The following is an 18502-nucleotide window of genomic DNA, read 5'->3' as shown; positions in this document are numbered from 1 at the left end:
CATAGAAGTGCATGTTCAACCCAGATGAACGACAGGGAGGAGTTGATGACGCATTAAAATGCACTTAGAAAACTATTAATTGGTCTTCCATCCATCGGCTTGGCTAGTGACAATCTCGATCGGCATATGGCTTCAATTTCCATTTCGTAGCAGGAAGGCGTCCCCGTTTTCTGCCACTACTGGTAATGCATGATCGATGACTCTTCTCATTTGGTAAGCAGATTAACAAAAAATAAAATACTGGAGCACCAAGAGAGTTGCGCTACAGCATACACGGTGAGAATGTTTCCGCCTTGCTGCATGGAAGTGCATGTTCAACCCAGATGAACGACAGGGAGGAGTTGATGACGCATTAAAATGCACTTAGAAAACAATTAATTGGTCTTCCATCCATCGGCTTGTCTAGTGACATTCTCGATCGGCATATGGCTTCAATTTCCATTTCGTAGCAGGAAGGCGTCCCCGTTTTCTGCCACTACTGGTAATGCATGATCGATGACTCTTCTCATTTGGTAAGCAGATTAACAAAAAATAAAATACTGGAGCACCAAGAGAGTTGCGCTACAGCATACACGGTGAGAATGTTTCCGCCTTGCTGCATGGAAGTGCATGTTCAACCCAGATGAACGACAGGGAGGAGTTGATGACGCATTAAAATGCACTTAGAAAACTATTAATTGGTCTTCCATCCATCGGCTTGGCTAGTGACAATCTCGATCGGCATATGGCTTCAATTTCCATTTCGTAGCAGGAAGGCGTCCCCGTTTTCTGCCACTACTGGTAATGCATGATCGATGACTCTTCTCATTTGGTAAGCAGATTAACAAAAAATAAAATACTGGAGCACCAAGAGAGTTGCGCTACAGCATACACGGTGAGAATGTTTCCGCCTTGCTGCATAGAAGTGCATGTTCAACCCAGATGAACGACAGGGAGGAGTTGATGACGCATTAAAATGCACTTAGAAAACTATTAATTGGTCTTCCATCCATCGGCTTGGCTAGTGACAATCTCGATCGGCATATGGCTTCAATTTCCATTTCGTAGCAGGAAGGCGTCCCCGTTTTCTGCCACTACTGGTAATGCATGATCGATGACTCTTCTCATTTGGTAAGCAGATTAACAAAAAATAAAATACTGGAGCACCAAGAGAGTTGCGCTACAGCATACACGGTGAGAATGTTTCCGCCTTGCTGCATGGAAGTGCATGTTCAACCCAGATGAACGACAGGGAGGAGTTGATGACGCATTAAAATGCACTTAGAAAACAATTAATTGGTCTTCCATCCATCGGCTTGTCTAGTGACATTCTCGATCGGCATATGGCTTCAATTTCCATTTCGTAGCAGGAAGGCGTCCCCGTTTTCTGCCACTACTGGTAATGCATGATCGATGACTCTTCTCATTTGGTAAGCAGATTAACAAAAAATAAAATACTGGAGCACCAAGAGAGTTGCGCTACAGCATACACGGTGAGAATGTTTCCGCCTTGCTGCATGGAAGTGCATGTTCAACCCAGATGAACGACAGGGAGGAGTTGATGACGCATTAAAATGCACTTAGAAAACTATTAATTGGTCTTCCATCCATCGGCTTGGCTAGTGACAATCTCGATCGGCATATGGCTTCAATTTCCATTTCGTAGCAGGAAGGCGTCCCCGTTTTCTGCCACTACTGGTAATGCATGATCGATGACTCTTCTCATTTGGTAAGCAGATTAACAAAAAATAAAATACTGGAGCACCAAGAGAGTTGCGCTACAGCATACACGGTGAGAATGTTTCCGCCTTGCTGCATGGAAGTGCATGTTCAACCCAGATGAACGACAGGGAGGAGTTGATGACGCATTAAAATGCACTTAGAAAACAATTAATTGGTCTTCCATCCATCGGCTTGTCTAGTGACATTCTCGATCGGCATATGGCTTCAATTTCCATTTCGTAGCAGGAAGGCGTCCCCGTTTTCTGCCACTACTGGTAATGCATGATCGATGACTCTTCTCATTTGGTAAGCAGATTAACAAAAAATAAAATACTGGAGCACCAAGAGAGTTGCGCTACAGCATACACGGTGAGAATGTTTCCGCCTTGCTGCATGGAAGTGCATGTTCAACCCAGATGAACGACAGGGAGGAGTTGATGACGCATTAAAATGCACTTAGAAAACTATTAATTGGTCTTCCATCCATCGGCTTGGCTAGTGACATTCTCGATCGGCATATGGCTTCAATTTCCATTTCGTAGCAGGAAGGCGTCCCCGTTTTCTGCCACTACTGGTAATGCATGATCGATGACTCTTCTCATTTGGTAAGCAGATTAACAAAAAATAAAATACTGGAGCACCAAGAGAGTTGCGCTACAGCATACACGGTGAGAATGTTTCCGCCTTGCTGCATAGAAGTGCATGTTCAACCCAGATGAACGACAGGGAGGAGTTGATGACGCATTAAAATGCACTTAGAAAACTATTAATTGGTCTTCCATCCATCGGCTTGGCTAGTGACAATCTCGATCGGCATATGGCTTCAATTTCCATTTCGTAGCAGGAAGGCGTCCCCGTTTTCTGCCACTACTGGTAATGCATGATCGATGACTCTTCTCATTTGGTAAGCAGATTAACAAAAAATAAAATACTGGAGCACCAAGAGAGTTGCGCTACAGCATACACGGTGAGAATGTTTCCGCCTTGCTGCATGGAAGTGCATGTTCAACCCAGATGAACGACAGGGAGGAGTTGATGACGCATTAAAATGCACTTAGAAAACAATTAATTGGTCTTCCATCCATCGGCTTGTCTAGTGACATTCTCGATCGGCATATGGCTTCAATTTCCATTTCGTAGCAGGAAGGCGTCCCCGTTTTTTGCCACTACTGGTAATGCATGATCGATGACTCTTCTCATTTGGTAAGCAGATTAACAAAAAATAAAATACTGGAGCACCAAGAGAGTTGCGCTACAGCATACACGGTGAGAATGTTTCCGCCTTGCTGCATGGAAGTGCATGTTCAACCCAGATGAACGACAGGGAGGAGTTGATGACGCATTAAAATGCACTTAGAAAACTATTAATTGGTCTTCCATCCATCGGCTTGGCTAGTGACAATCTCGATCGGCATATGGCTTCAATTTCCATTTCGTAGCAGGAAGGCGTCCCCGTTTTTTGCCACTACTGGTAATGCATGATCGATGACTCTTCTCATTTGGTAAGCAGATTAAAAAAAATAAAATACTGGAGCACCAAGAGAGTTGCGCTACAGCATACACGGTGAGAATGTTTCCGCCTTGCTGCATGGAAGTGCATGTTCAACCCAGATGAACGACAGGGAGGAGTTGTTGACGCATTAAAATGCACTTAGAAAACAATTAATTGGTCTTCCATCCATCGGCTTGTCTAGTGACATTCTCGATCGGCATATGGCTTCAATTTCCATTTCGTAGCAGGAAGGCGTCCCCGTTTTTTGCCACTACTGGTAATGCATGATCGATGACTCTTCTCATTTGGTAAGCAGATTAACAAAAAATAAAATACTGGAGCACCAAGAGAGTTGCGCTACAGCATACACGGTGAGAATGTTTCCGCCTTGCTGCATGGAAGTGCATGTTCAACCCAGATGAACGACAGGGAGGAGTTGATGACGCATTAAAATGCACTTAGAAAACTATTAATTGGTCTTCCATCCATCGGCTTGTCTAGTGACATTCTCGATCGGCATATGGCTTCAATTTCCATTTCGTAGCAGGAAGGCGTCCCCGTTTTTTGCCACTACTGGTAATGCATGATCGATGACTCTTCTCATTTGGTAAGCAGATTAACAAAAAATAAAATACTGGAGCACCAAGAGAGTTGCGCTACAGCATACACGGTGAGAATGTTTCCGCCTTGCTGCATGGAAGTGCATGTTCAACCCAGATGAACGACAGGGAGGAGTTGATGACGCATTAAAATGCACTTAGAAAACTATTAATTGGTCTTCCATCCATCGGCTTGGCTAGTGACATTCTCGATCGGCATATGGCTTCAATTTCCATTTCGTAGCAGGAAGGCGTCCCCGTTTTTTGCCACTACTGGTAATGCATGATCGATGACTCTTCTCATTTGGTAAGCAGATTAACAAAAAATAAAATACTGGAGCACCAAGAGAGTTGCGCTACAGCATACACGGTGAGAATGTTTCCGCCTTGCTGCATGGAAGTGCAGGTTCAACCCATGGATGAACAACAGGGAGCGAAGCAAAACAGCCACCCTAGCCGCCTTCACCTTCCCCAGATCTCCCCGTTCGGATCAGTAATGGGCGCGATTCAGGAACTTTTCCCTTAGCACGGTGGACAGAAGATCTTGGACGCGTAGGAATATTTTAAAAACAAATTCTCCAGGGCTCTTTTCATTTTTTTCTTTTTTTATGTCTGCGTGGGGCAGGGCTTTATCCAGGATTTTAGCTTTAAAAGGTGTCGGAAATGTTTTTTTGGGGGGCGGGGGGCGAGCGTTGTTGTTATTACTCTTACTCTACGGTAGTAATAGATGTAGGTTTTATAATTGATAACCTTGTTCAAGGAACTCAGCTAAGGTCTCAATGTCAAGAATTTTTGCTGCTGAGAGGACAAAAAAAAAAGATATGGTTACTTATATCTATTATTCCTTTTCAAGACGCATCCAGTGGTCAAGTTTGTCGTGACAATATTTTTGAATCTCGCAATTCTATATATATATATATATAAGCTTATTGTACCTAAAACAAGGTAAGGGGCCTAATTATTTTGAGGGGAGCAGCGTTCTTCTTGGCGGGCCCCAAACGAAGTCCATGATCACCACACATCGCAGTCCTCTACACCGAAATCTTTCCCTCCTTCCAGTACCGCTCTTTCATTGTTCTTTTGGCTTGTTTTTGTTGTGGTACTGCACGAAATATAATTTCCGCAATGATCGCCTTTAGATATGCAGGACATTAAAAGCATCTTAATGCAACCCGAGTGCAAAAAGAAACATTTACAAGAAGCGGCATGGTTTGTTGGCCCAGATATCATAAGCTTTGTTGATAAACGGACAGTAGTTGTCCGTCCCCTCACCTCGCGGCGTCTCGACGGAAACTTCCCTTAGGGCATTTAGACAGGCGGGAGCCAGACGGAACCTTTCTGAGTTGAGGATCTTGCTCAGGGCTGAGAATGATCTCTCGACACCAGCAGCTCTAACGGGGAGAAGCAAGATCTTGATTGCAGCATGCAGACAGGGTAAAAGAAGGCTTTCCTCTCGAGTCCGCACGGAAGTGCCAGCAGTTCTTTCTACGAAGCCAAGTGACCGGGATATCTTCGGTAGATTTCATGTTCGCTGACCACGCCCTCTTAGCTCGTCCAGCACATCTCTGATATTTTTCTGAAATCTGGATTTACCTCACTTGATAAGAAATATTTTGTGAAATCTAGCCCCCAGCTCTGAAAACTCGTCAGAAAACGTTTTCTGCCTGTTGCTTACAACTTTTTCTTTGCACGATTAAGCTAGTCTTTGAAGGTATATTCCGCTGGCCTCGTCGTCATCCTCCATTCGCACTTCATTGCTTTGTATTTCTTGCACGAAGTCTTATCCCTCCAACTTGAGCCTTTCCAAAATGATGTTTCTAATCGATGACAGGACTGCTCGGGGGCCGGTGCGATTTATGGCAGCGTAAAATTTACTAATTGGAGGGTTTGCTTTTCGCTCCCTTCAAGCATTTCTCCTGCCCTTTTTTCTGCCGACACCGCCGGCGGTGTTCACGGACTTTCATTTTGCGAGTGTCCGGTTTCCCCGAGTTTGTCAGGCTGACGGCTGCTTCGTTTGCGGTACGGTAAACTCGGGGCTCGATAATTGTTCGTGGTTTGACCTCACGTCTCAAGGAGCGACGCGGATTAGTTGACATCCGCGAGTGTTTGGTTTGTTTTTCTTCGTAGACTGTTAGCATTGACGGGAGAGACAAGTGACGTTGATTTTCGAGAGAAACTCCCGTATATTCGCGTTTTCTTTTTCTTCGCGGGGGGATCTGCCTCAAGCAGGGGTCGACAACCCTTTTCGACGACGGGCCGAGTCGCCGCGAAGTCGACGAGGAGGGGGCTGAACGACCAGTCGCAAAGGGAGGGGAGGTGGGGGGGGGGGGGGGGCAGTCGAAGAAGAGGCAAGAACGAAGTGAAGATGTTTTCTTCCCAGGTATGGGGTGCCGGACAATTCCCATTTGAGGTCAAAGCCAGTGTTGGTGTTAACGTGTTACAAGTACCTACGATACTAGTAACACTACTCTTTTCGGCGACGCAGTAAAGTCCTCGTTACTTTTTCAAAGCAGTAACGGGTAGCGTACTTCCGTTACTTATTTTGAATAACGGGTAACGTGGTTACGTAACTCGTTCAGCCATCCCGAAAACATAAAAAAAAACTGCACTCCAATTTTTTTTTTTTTTTTTTTTTTAAACGCCAAGTTATGTGAATTTTCGAGTATTTTGCTCTTTTCTTTGGGTTTTTTTGTGAGCATTTAGGTGAAACCGTAAAAAATATTAATTATGTTCCGTTTCTGCATGAACATAATGTTTCTTGAAATATGCCGCTTATGCATACTGTACCGTCAGAACAATAAAACGTGTTCCATCATATTTGAAAAAGTAAGGCAAAAGTAACGTGCGTTACTGTTTATCGATAACGGGAACGGTAATGCGTTCGTTTTATATTGAGACAACGTAGGTCGGGTATCGCGTCCATTTTATTGGCAAGTAACGAGCTTCTTGTTACTTCGTTACTTGTTACGTACTTCCTTGATTTTTCTTTTAATAACAGCTAAGCATTGGTCAAAACTACCGTGTGGTCTTTGAGTCTGTGGGAGGAAGCGGCAAAGGGGGGGGGGAGTGGAAGGTGCTTTTTGATGTCGTGCCGGAGGCTGCATAAAACTGTCTCGCGGGCTGCTTACGGTCCACGGGCCGTGGGTTGCCGACCCCTGGCTCGAAGGAACTGTCCAGCGAAAACCGGAAGTTCTTGAACTGTTGCGCTGGTAACACCAAGAATGCATACACAAACATGTCTATCACGTTCACTTCTTTTTAGGGAGCCCGAATAATCATAAAACCTGTCCAAAGCGCAGGTACGAAACTACACACTTGATTTTGCCAGACTCAATGACTGACATCCGTAGCAACCGCGTGGCGTACGTCCCATAACGCAAAAGATCGTCGGCTGGTGGAGGTCATGGGCCCGACTGCCCTGTATTTGGTTTCTTATTATATGGTCTGTTAGGCTGAACAATCTTGAAATACATTCCTTGTGACGCGATCCTTGAGCGTGTGTGCGAGAAATTGTGTCTTTTACCGGGATATTTTTCAAAAGCTGACATGAGCTCTGCAGAAACCATCTAAAGGCCGGTTCACACATACAGCGGAGCGCTAAGTTAGCGCTACGTGAGCGCTCGAAGGAGCGCTCATGTGGCGCTTCCTGGCGCGTGATGTAGCGCTCTGTTAGCGCTTCAGAAGCGCTTTGTTAGCGCTCTGTTAGGCGCTACAGAAGCGCTCTGTTAGCGCTCTCACGCCCCTTGTGCCGTGCTTGCTGCTGCGGAATAGCACGTGCACGGCGATTCCTTTGTTGTTGTTTTTCCTTTGGCATTGAAAGAAGAGGAAGTAAAAGAGCCGCTCTATAAGCAGAGGGTCGGGCAGGCAGAGTCATGGACTCTGAGCGACTAAATGATTAGGTACGACCTCATAGCTTTCAATTCGATATGCGTGACGCTGGTTTCAAGGACACGCAGGTAAAAATAATCGCCTTCGAAAGAGCTCTGTGTCTCGGTCCCTCAGCCTAGAAACAAGGTTCGCCAGGTACCCGTCGGTATCTCGGTGGCGAAAGATTTCGCGCACCCAGGAGGCTCTTCTGAGCGTTAAGCCGTCCACACAGATATGCACTGATCGCGTATGTAAGAGCATCGGTCGCATTTCTATTTCAGCATCCCACATGTCCGCCATGGTGCTGTTGATGCACACCCAACCACAGGAACCGAAACCGCATGCACTGCTAATCCGCAGCACCGCGGTACAAGAAGCGCTAATGACGCGCTAACACGGCGCTATATACTGAAGCGCTAACAAGGCGCTACTGGAGCGCTAACAAGGCGCTACTGGAGCGCTAACAAGGTGCTACTAGGTGCTACTAAAGCGCTAACCACGCGCTATATTAGAACGAAGTCACGCGCTGGAAGCGCCACATGAGCGCTCCTTGGAGCGCTCACGTAGCGCTAACTTAGCGCTCCGCTGTATGTGTGAACAGGCCTTAAGAGTTTCACGCAGTGAAGAATTATTCCTAATATGATCTTTCAGGCTTCTCGTATTTTATCATCATTCCTAACCGGGCAGCTGTTTCCACACAGCCACCCGGCGGTCGTAAAGCTTACGTAAAAGGGTTACCGAGGATCAGGGGACCGCTGCTATGAATCTTCGGCGTGATCTCCGTCGCAGCCGACCTCCGGGTTTGAAAATACTTCATTTCTAATCAGTATGAAATTTGGGCTGGAGATATATCTTGATATAAGGAAGAGTTTGCGATTGTTTATGTGCAGTAGAAAGAGCAATATTTTTGTGTTAACATTCTTTTATTTTTTTTGCCAGCGACGTGCGTGCATGAGGAAGCCACGGCTCGCTTTTTGTCGCAGTATCAGCAGCATTTATTCGCGATCGTGAGCGCAGGCGTCACAGAGAGGCGTGTAGCAGCTACGCCAAGCGCCTGTGTCAACTTGATGTGACAAAGAGCAAGCCGCTGGCAAACCAAACACTTTTCGGGCTCGCACTAACCAAATATTGATTATGCTGCACCAGTACTAAAATGCTTTCTTAAGACTGAGCCCACAGAGGCAGGATTCGAGTGGCGAGGTACGACAACCCTGCAAACAGTGTGTTCGGTCCATACGTGATGCCGCACGGAAGGTCCCAAAGAAAACCGACATTTAGTGGTTAGCCGGCACCGAGAGAATTTTGCCGCGCTCCTCATCGTCAGAAACGCTTCGAGTTTTCAGAACGTTCACAAAGCTATATGCTCTTGCTAACCTCAATTTCAGATCGTGTTTTTTTTTTTTTTCTCATGCTTCGTTGGTTCTTTAAAGTGACTACATAAATTGGTTTTTCAAGTTGTCCCGCCATAATTTACTACTGAGATGCCCGAAGGTGGTAGAGAAATTATTAGAAAGAATGAAGCGATTAATCCCCTAGAGCAAAAAGGGAACCAGATTCTTTTCTCCGCTGGTGAATACGAATTGAAGAGGAAAAGGGGAGAAGAGGGAAGGGGGGATGTTAGGCGCGCTTTTTTTTTTGGGGGGGGGGGGGGAGGGAGGTGCCAATTTTTTTGTGGGCAGTTTTGTGGGAATGGGGGGGGGGGGGGGGGGGGGGGTTAAAGCCCCGGATTGTGAAGTCTTTTGAAAGTGTGCGCTGTTTTTTTTCAGTAACGGAAACCAGCATGCAATGCTACCCATATCTTGTAGAAAAGAACATATGGCCCTATTTCTGCTATTTACTCCCGTATTCTTTTTTAAATCTGCACCATAACGCCTGGACATGCCACTTGGAATGTTTCTGCTTGGATGAAGCATAAAGTGCTCCTTTAACTCGAACACAGTAGCGCGAGGGAGCTGGTGGAAATTCATCCTTCCATACAACGAGGAAGATCTCCCCTTTTCATGATTTTGTCCTTCGATTTCAAAGGTTCGCATTTTTTTTCCATGCTGTAGTCTTTGTTTAATTTTCTTGGGCGAAGTCTACGACATGATATAGCTCTTTTGGGATTGGCATCAAGAATGGTCCATCAATACAGCAGCCTGAGAGTTTGGTAAAGGGACACGTAGCTGCTTGATTCAAACAGTCAACACTCGCTAACGGCCGCATTTCCACCTTTGTGTGTATTTTGGCAGTCAATTGACTTCGTGGAGTGCACAGAGACTCGTGTTTCTGACGTCACACCGAAGCCGCGGCGCTGGCTGTGGCAGGGGAGACATTTCACACGCCGAAAAACGGGATCAGGCGTATGCGCAGTGCCTAGTGCTTGTCTGTGCAGACCGGCTCGTTAACAAACAAGGGCTGGTGTATGAAGAGACAACACCACTTAAAGCACTAGCGGACTGTGAGGCAACAAAGACGAATACTTGAAAAGGCAAGACGCGATTAAGTTTTCCCTTTCGAGCTTTAAAAGTAAGCGGAAAGTATTTTTGAACTGCGCGTTCCAAGTTTAAAGGGCCCATGAAACGAAGGTTGGGTTGGGATGATTGATTTTAAATTGGGACTTTTCTAATCGCATATCGTTTGGTTGGCCAAAATAAAGAGGCTAGAAAGTCAAAAGCCAGCTTTTCGGTACGAACATTTGAAAATATAGTGGACTAGTTTGTACCTTCTTGCCTTCGAAAGCTCTCCGCCTTTTCACTATGATCAATCCGCGGTTCCAAAAGCGCGTCACCGGCGCCAAACTGACGTCAGCAGAGCCCAGCTCACGCATTGGACACGAGAACTGCGTCACTTGGACGTATGCGCTCGTCAACAATCAATCCGTCGACGAATATTTGGATTCGCGTTCGTGGCCATTGAGTGCCCAGACGGAACTTATCGTCACTGGGGAATGACAAGTTCTATGGTGTGCATAAAAAGGACGATGGAAGATAGGACTCATGACACAGGTGCTGAAGGAATGTCACGACTACGTGATTTCACAATTCGCATTTGAGTTGAGGATTCAAGCTAAGGAGGAAGAAGAAGGAAAATTGTTTCATGACCCCTTTAACTCCTTAATTTTTTTTACTTGATCATACGAAATGCTTTACGTTTTTAAAGAGAGTCTTAGAACCACATAAAATTGAGGCAACAACCATCATGCCATGAACAGAGCTGTAACAAGATACATATTTTATTTTGAACCTGAAAATAACCGAAATCCTACTTTTTTTAAATCTTTCTAACGCTTTAAAATGCTAAAAGCTTCTCAGTACAGGTCGCTAGACTCAGAGACTCTAATTTTCCCGAGTCAGTTATTACTTCAGTCTGCGGTAAGGTGACTCGGTATATCAAGTATGATTCCAGAAAACCTGACAAAGAAAAAGCCAAGATAGACAAAAAGAACGTCGCCGTTATTAATTACAGCCATCGTCTTTCACACGGGTTAAAGGGAGTCGGTTCGAGGTATGGGGTCAACGTAATTTTTTCAGCGCGTAACAAACTGAGCAGGATTATAAACGTGGTTAATAGGCGTGCTGACAGGAAAAGTAAGCCAGAACTTTTTGGATGTCGCGTCAAGCGTATCATGAAGTTCGTGTCCTGTGCACAGGGGACCGTTTATGAAATACCTTTCTCATGCGGTCACTCATATATAGGTCAGACGGGACGTTGCCTCAACATTCGTCTACGCGAACATATAACCAGATATACGATATCAGGTTATATGTGGTCAATTTTTGATATGGCCATATTTGAAATCTTCAGATCTGGCCAGATATAAATTTTTTGTAAGGGCAAAGTTGAAATGTCTCTTGAAGGATTTTTTTTAATTTGTTAATTTTCAGCTCTGTATAGCTGATGTATGTTTTCCTCTTTCAGCTGGAGAAATAAAATTGACCACCCGTCTTTTTCATAACCCATTTCCAGTGCCTTTTTTTAGAGACACTTGTTTTTCACTGTAAACGAAAATGAACTTCCTGCAATCTACTTCTTGGCGCGCAATTTCATCGCGTAATGAATTTGCGTGCAAGCTAGGGTGTACGCGGCGTTTTCTAGCAATACTCGCCGGATCCGCGAGGGCTTAAAAGGAAACACGGAACCGGAAATTCGCGGCTGCCGAACCTTGATAGGTTGCGTGTTTTCAAATCATTTTGGAGCGAGATAAGGAAAAACAATTACGATTCTCCATCTTAAAATAATGCTCTGGAATCGGCCAGCGGCTTGAAAGCCAGAATTGTACTTAGAACAAACAAAACAAAAAAATATACATTTCCGGAACCAGTTGGCATGGCATTTAAAATAGAATCAGGCAGCCCGCCAAAAATAGGTGTGTGCTAAAATTGTAGTCCGGTGTTAACACTCACGTCAAAGCATATATATATATATAAAAGCTACTGCTACGGCTAGTGTTAAAGTGATAAAGTTTTTACTCAGTAACAGTAAAGAGAAGTTCGGAAAACGAAACTGTCTCCAATCCCTGGAGTGGCAGGTGACATCCTCAGCTTCGTCAGAGTCCCGTCTATCTATGCTGGAACGCAAACTAAATGATGTAGAAAACTGCATCATTCTCTCGGGTCACGTGCTATTCTCTCGGGTCACGTGACATAACGTTGAAATGTAGTTTTTCCCTATGCAGTTCGAGCTATGCTCGTAAAATGATGCAGTTGGCGGTGACGTCAAAATGTCGTCACGATGCACGATGCACGCCGCTGGCGGCTTCCAGGGAACCGTCGGGAGTGACTAAAACATTGGTGTTCTCCAGTGCACTGTGAGTCGCGTACTTGGTGATGTCACCAACACTGATCGATTGTCTCGGATCGAAGTGGTTGTGTTTCGAACAAACTCAAGCAGAGAAGGCGCTCACAAAAATGAAGTTCTTCGAGCGATGCAGGCTCAGCGGCGTGATCGATAAATATTCTAAATACTCTTACACGATTTAACACGATTGTGTTTTCATTTGAGTGCACCCCATATAAGCGATTTGGCTGATCGAAAAGTCAAGCAAGCAACCGTAACAGGCTTAAGTTGAGCTAATTCGTTCATACTCCAGGTAGAGAGAGAGGGAGATATATACTTTATTTTAAAGCAACCACTTCAGGTAAGGCCAGCTGAACTAGAATAAACATAAAGAAAGACCATACACACCGTGGGACTAACAACTGATTTTCTTTTTCCTCCTCTTCTGCTACAAACCCAACTTGAGTGAAATATTCTTTTCTTTTTTTTTGCTTCCTACTTTACCGAAAATTTAACCCCAGAAGGAACATTTGTTTTTCTCGTGCAGCACGAGAGATGTTGCACTAATGCAGTCAAAGTCAAAAAGTAAAATTTGGCGTTAGTTGTTTATACAGCAGGAGATTAGTCTGCCTGAACGTGGCGACATTGTTACCCACTGTAGATAAGCAATTTAGCCAGTGCAGCATGACTGCTAGCCGGGTTCTTTAACGTGCATCACGCAGTAGTGATACACGACCGCACGCCGTCGATGCTCATCCAGATCGAAACGGGCAGGGGCGAGGAATGAACCCAGGATCCCTGGGTTCTGCGGCGCGAGCTTTCGCTCCACGTGCTCCGAGCTGGTTTGCGCTAGCCCACTCGGCGATTCTCCGAAATTCCCTGTAGGGAAAAAGAAACGATGTAGTTTCAACTCAATCGCCACTGTTCGGCGACGTCACCGGACACGTCACGGCGCAGTTCTGTTCCGATGTAGTTGGTTGGCGATGGAGATTAGGCTCCTCCCACCGGCGACGTCACGATGCAGTTTCTCCACCGCTTTTTCCAGCACAGACAGACCGGAAAGAGCTACGTCGCAACAAGTAGGACTGAGAGCTCATTAGACATTTTAATAAGGTACGTTGTTGGGCTAGTTGGTTCATCTTAGTAAAACATATAAAATAGCGCAACAGAAACAATTAATAAGGACAAGAAGTAAACAGGACAGGCGCCAACTTTGAACTAGTTTTATTCTGGAAAATCGAACACATATATACACACGACAGGCAAAGCAGCACCACGTAAAAGTTGATTAATTTTTCACCCGATCATTCAAAAACTGAAATTCATTACAATGAAGAACAATAGAAGTGTCGCTGACACATGCCGTCCCACTTTTTTTGATAAAGAAAGCTTCCAATAGCTCTCGAGCGACCGTCTCTCGGCTTCTACCTAGTATCCGCATCTGCTGAAGTCGCGGAACACAGCCACACGTGTTGCAATGTATAGGCAAATGCGAGCCATATTTATTGTTTACTGATAATGCGTGCTCCCGTGCTCGGTCATTGATGTACCGCCCCGTCTGGCCAATGTATAGACCTTTTCTGTGTACTCTCGTCGCCAGCCACCTAATAGGCGTATCCGGTATGGGCGACGAAAAAATAATCCAACGTTTCAACCTGCAAATAGTAAAAAAATAAAGGGGAGGCAAAACGAGAAAGTGTGACGGTTACGCTTATATCCTAAATGCCTTCTATTGGCGTGGCAAAGGCTAAACAATGTTTTCGCCCATACTTGAAGTGACGTCAATTCAAGATGGCGGCGCACTAGCAGAAAAGGTCTATACCTTTCCACAACTCAGGGGGATTTCGTTGACCACACCCACTGTGCAGTCCACGTAAGGGGTGACGTGTTTTTTGTCACGCGGTGCTTTTGCCTCCTCATCAGAGATGCGGGCGCACAACCCAGCCAACTTCTTTGGGGCAGAGAATACAACTGGAACATCGTACTTGGTTGCAACTTTCTTCAGATTGTGGGAAACATTGTGTATGTACGGAATGACCTCTGGTCTTTTTGTTCTCTGCCTCGTTGGGACCTTTCTTTTCAACCCCTTCATTTTTTGTAAGGCGGTCTCCGCCACAGAAATGAAGACCGAACACGGGAAGCCAGCTAATTCCAGTCTAGAAATTTGATATTTAAAACTAGCATCCGCCTGATGGTCACAAGACTTCAGCAGTGCAGACTCCAGGCACGAAGTTGCAATAGCTCTCTTAACAGTCTTTGAATGCGCTGAATCAAAAGGAAGTAACTCTTTCCGCGCGCGAGGTCGATACATCCAGCACACGTCGTTCGTTGATGGTGATGTTAATATCTAAAAACTGCAAATGATTGTTGTCAGGAAGCTCACGAGTAAAAAATAAACCTTTCCCATGTTGTTCAAAAGCTGACAGAATACTTTGTACTGTATCACAGTGCGTCACAGGGGTGTTAGTTTTTAAAAGTACAAGAAAATCGTCCACGTATCTAAAAACCTTAAGAACATTGTCGGCGTCTAAAACACGATTCAATTCACGATCAACAGCGGACAAAAAAATGTTACAAATCACCGGAGCGACGCATGACCCAATACAAATGTCTTTGCGCTGGATAAACAGCTTGTCATCGAACGACACAAACGTGCTACTCAGATAAAATTCCAGTAATGCCATGAAGCTGTCCAGAGGAATACCAGAAGCATTCTGGAAAGCCACCACGCCACTTGCTTCGATACACCCGATGACAGAGCGGTACATTTCTTCATGCGGCACTGAATAAAACAAATCCTCTACATCAATAGAAAAAGCGTAACCAACAGAATTGTTACTTCTTAATTCTTCAATCACGTCCAACGAGTTCCTGGTCGCGAAGGGGTCATTCATAGTAAGCCCATTAAGGTGTTTTAGCAGATATTTGCTGACCTCCTGTTGCCAAGTACCTTTCTCACTAACAATACTTCGGAACGGAAAACCCTCCTTATGCGTCTTCACATTAAAAAAAGCCTTTAAAGTAACGTTTTTCGAATCGCCGACAGTTTTTGCCAGTTTTTGCAGCTCTAGGCTCTTACACAAAGAAACAGCAGTCTTCTTTACCTTTAGCGGTTTGACGTCAGCCAGGGCAAAGTTCTTCATGACGGCCTTTTCTGCACAGTCCTTGAAAATATCAGACGGCATAACGACAAGTGAAAAGACGGTGAGAGTGCAGGCGAGCTGGTGGTAGCTAATCATGTCGTATTACACCTGAGACTGCGGTGGAAGAAATTGGAAAAACTTTCAGTAGAAGGAACAGACACAGAGAACGTCTCAAAAAGAGACGTTCTCTGTGTCTGTTCCTTCTACTGAAAGTTCTTCCGATTTCTTCTACCGCAGTCTCAGGTGTAGTACGACATAATTGGCATAACGACGAAGCCGCCCTCTTTGTCCGCTTGTAAGAGTCGAGGACCTTTTTCCCTGAAAAAAGTCACCACACTATCAGTCGATTCCCCGCCTCGGCGAGAACTCCTGGTCATCGTTCGCAGAAGACAGTCAGCACCATCAGGAAGACATCGTTCACGGTCTTCCTGCTCCGCCTTGTTGGACATTCGGCGATTAAGAGCAAGAAGCTCATGGGCTGGAATCTTTGGCTCGGTGCTGAATTTCGGTCCTTTCTTGAGGGAAGAGGATATTTGAGCTGGAATGCTGGTGTCGCCCAGCACGATCAAACCATCCGGGGCTGTTGCCTTTTTCTCGGCTGTCCTGGGCACTCGAAGAAGGGTGCAATGCCACCAAAACTCTGTAGTTTGCGGGGCTAGACGTCGAAAGGACCGAAAGTTGCCCTCAGCCACACAGTCAGTGTAATACGTGTAGTACAGGACACGCAACAGGTCATAGAAGGGCCGGACTTGGCGCCAGAGTTCAGACCTCAGTATCTTGGAAATCCGCTTGACGTGGCCGAAGGACGGTCTGACGAATCCAAAAAACATAGATACTTCCGCGGGTACCAGTCCTTTCCTATAGAGATATAGGTAATGATCTTTGACGTAAAATTAAAATGAAAGGTTTCTAAGTTCTAAATAAAATTCTTTCTGCAGCACCAATACACTGCGAACGGGTGGTTGCCACCGGTTGTACGATGATTTAGGCCTAATCGACCTGGCGACACCGCGTAGCGCCCTACCGACGCGGGTTGGGCGCTCTTGCTCCCGTCCGTTGCCGCTGACGCGAAGAGACGCGGACGCCGACGAAACGCGTGAAAAACGTGTCCGTGTGGTTGGTCCTTTATGGGCGTTTCAGACGATGATAAGCGATGGTAGAATAGCAGATGCTGTAGGGTTCCCCGCGTTTGCTCGCACGATTAGCAGGCGGTGTCAGACTTCAGACTACGGCGCCTCTGGAACGCGCCTGGGACTGGTGTGTTTGCAGTGTCAAAAGAAGTTGTTCCTCGATTTCCGTCTGATGATATCCTATAAGCCTTATGTTAGAGACTTTAGGTTGCAAAGAGCGTCCATCTCAAACTACAACGCCTATATTAAAGAGAGTTTCCAACTGCTAATTCGAGGTCACGTGATTTATGGGTAGCGTTTGCAATACGAGCTACGAGGAGGTTCGAAATCCGTTGATTGTCTGCAAACATCCCTACCTTTCCGCCTGCTTTCCTCTTCGCGATGTGACGACTCAGCGCATGCGCACCTGCAACCAATATCCCCAAGAGGCGTCCGCCATTAAATGGCAAACGCTCCCTATGGTTTGCTATGGACCTTCTTTATAAACTATACAGTAAACTTTAAAACACCTATATCGGTGTAATCTGATATTTATCCAATGTCTCTATCTTATTTTTTGATAGGTGTTTTGACACCTCATGAAGGAGCGTTGGTTTGGTTCTTTATAGGGCCCTACCTTTCTGTACTGTGTCAACTTTTTAAGAAAGCAAATACATACAGCCTTGAAGAGTACTTGAGCTACACATGATATTTAATTTATTCGATTGTTAGAGAGCGCTCTAACGATAGAAGTGACATGCAAAGAGTCGTGTGCCGCTGAACTGCTCGACAACGCTGTTTCTATTTGCTTTTTAAAAGACAAAGTTTGATAGAAGAAAGAAATGTATGATCCTATAAAGAAAAGTTATAACGTTCAAAGCATCATACGTGTACTTCCACTTTCCTTTGAAAAAGAAAACAACAACAAAAAAACAGTTTCGTCGAGGTGTTTGCTTTGTCAGTCAATGATGCCCAGATATTTGGGCAGAACCCAAGGTTGTTTGATCCGGAACATTTTTCACAGTACATACGTTGCACTGCACAGAAACGTCAAGAGGACCATGAGATAAAATTTAGGTTGGGATTAATTGGGATTTTACTGATCGCATATCGCTTAGTGCGCCAAAATAAAATTAGTATACGAATGTAGAAACCATAAGACCCGCGTTTCGATACTAAAATAAAAAATAAAAAAAAATATCGCGGGTTCTTTTGTACTTTTTCCCTTTTGAAAGCTCTGCTCCTTTTCACTCTGATGTATCCACGGTGCCACGTCAGCCGAACCCAGCATTGAACGCTGCGTACCTCGGACGTCCATAATCAATCCGTCGACGAATATTTGCATCCGTGTTCGTGGGCAATGAGTGCCGTAACGGCACTTATCATCATTTGAGAACGACAAGTTCCATGGCGTGCTTAAAAAGCACGGTAGAAGCTTAGGATCATCACCTCATGAGTGCCCAAGCACGTTACGATCAGGTGATTTCTCATTTCGCTTTTGAGTTGAGAATTAAAGCTAAGGAGGAAATTGAAAATAATTTCACGGTCTCTTTAAAAAAGGACGCACACTCGACTAACATACTGTAATATTTCATACCCAATAATCACAACCGAGTTTCGGTTTCTCAATCAAGACACATTTATATTCAGTTCTGCAAACTCAGCAATAAAAAACCGCTAAATTTATAAGAGGGACGAATGACACTGCAATGGAATTGATTGATTAGTCCATAAACATTATAAATAAATAAAAGAATCAAAAGACCGCTTTTTTTTCGCAGGCTATTAGCGTCAAAATGTTTCGGTTGCGCGCTCTTATGGCTTCCGTTCGTG

General features: G+C 45.0%; 1 pseudogene; it reads right to left on the bottom strand.

Moving 5' to 3' along the window:
• Positions 1-13669: 13669 nt before the first annotated feature.
• On the bottom strand, positions 13670-18249 carry LOC115308314 (annotated as a pseudogene).
• Positions 18250-18502: the final 253 nt, after the last annotated feature.

Source organism: Ixodes scapularis, unplaced genomic scaffold (genome assembly GCF_016920785.2).
Source record: "Ixodes scapularis isolate PalLabHiFi unplaced genomic scaffold, ASM1692078v2 PGA_scaffold0__279_contigs__length_252992795, whole genome shotgun sequence".
In the NCBI taxonomy this organism is placed as follows: domain Eukaryota; kingdom Metazoa; phylum Arthropoda; class Arachnida; order Ixodida; family Ixodidae; genus Ixodes; species Ixodes scapularis.
This window is presented reverse-complemented; position numbering and strand designations above follow the sequence as displayed.